At 39.2% G+C, this 786-nt stretch overlaps 1 protein-coding gene across 18 annotated transcripts in view; it reads left to right on the top strand.

Moving 5' to 3' along the window:
• Positions 1-786, top strand: part of madd (MAP-kinase activating death domain) — a 50,760-nt gene that overhangs the window by 40,383 nt on the left and 9,591 nt on the right. The gene's annotated exons all lie outside the window — the stretch shown is intronic.

The raw sequence follows: 786 nt of genomic DNA, 5'->3' as shown, positions 1-786 counted from the left end.
GTGTGTGTGTGTGTGTGTGTGTGTGTGTGTGTGTGTGTGTGTGTGTGTGTGTGAGAGAGAGAGATTATTTGTGTGCATGAACCCATCCTTCCACACAAGTTTCTTTTGACATCTGTGGTGCTCAGATTTCATGTTGAGTTACTGTGTGGGAGGAGATGTTAATCTGTTCGTGTGTGTGTAAGAGTGACGTTCCACAGTGGTAAGACGGATGACCTTGAGAAAAGACTTTTCATTAATAATTGGCTATTTTATAGCAACCTTTGATTTTAAGTTTGGACCCCTTGAACATCTTCATGTGTTGTCTTCATGTCTGAGCAGTAGTGATAGTTGGGTGCTTTGTTTCCACAGGTTCATTTAAAATGTGTAGCTCTGATTGAACTATGCTGAATAATACAAATTAGGGGTAGAAGTGTTCATTGTTAGATACCCACTATCTTTAAACTGGCATCAGTTCACCCGAGGTCCTACGTTTTTTTTTGTTTTTTTTTTTCCTTTCCTTTTAGAAAATTCTGCAGCAGTGGTGTTCTGGGTAATTTGGACGGTCCATCACACTGCAGAGACGTGTCATTGGACCCACTTTCCACCCCCCAAAAACTGAAATATAATTTTTCTGTTACCGCATAAATTTCTCCCATTTTAATTACATGCACTGCAGTATTATGCAAAAGACTTAATTGTATCTTGTTATATTTTGGATGTTGTGATTAATTAGAAGCAAAATGCCCAAACCCAAGTTTTTGGGATAGTACTGTATCCGGTTGTTCAGTGATGACGCGACGAATCCTA

Source organism: Pundamilia nyererei, unplaced genomic scaffold (assembly GCF_000239375.1).
Source record: "Pundamilia nyererei isolate P.nyererei 1_Seehausen unplaced genomic scaffold, PunNye1.0 scaffold00356, whole genome shotgun sequence".
NCBI lineage: Eukaryota > Metazoa > Chordata > Actinopteri > Cichliformes > Cichlidae > Pundamilia > Pundamilia nyererei.
Note: the sequence above shows the minus strand (reverse complement) of the source record. Positions and strands in the feature narration are given on the sequence as shown.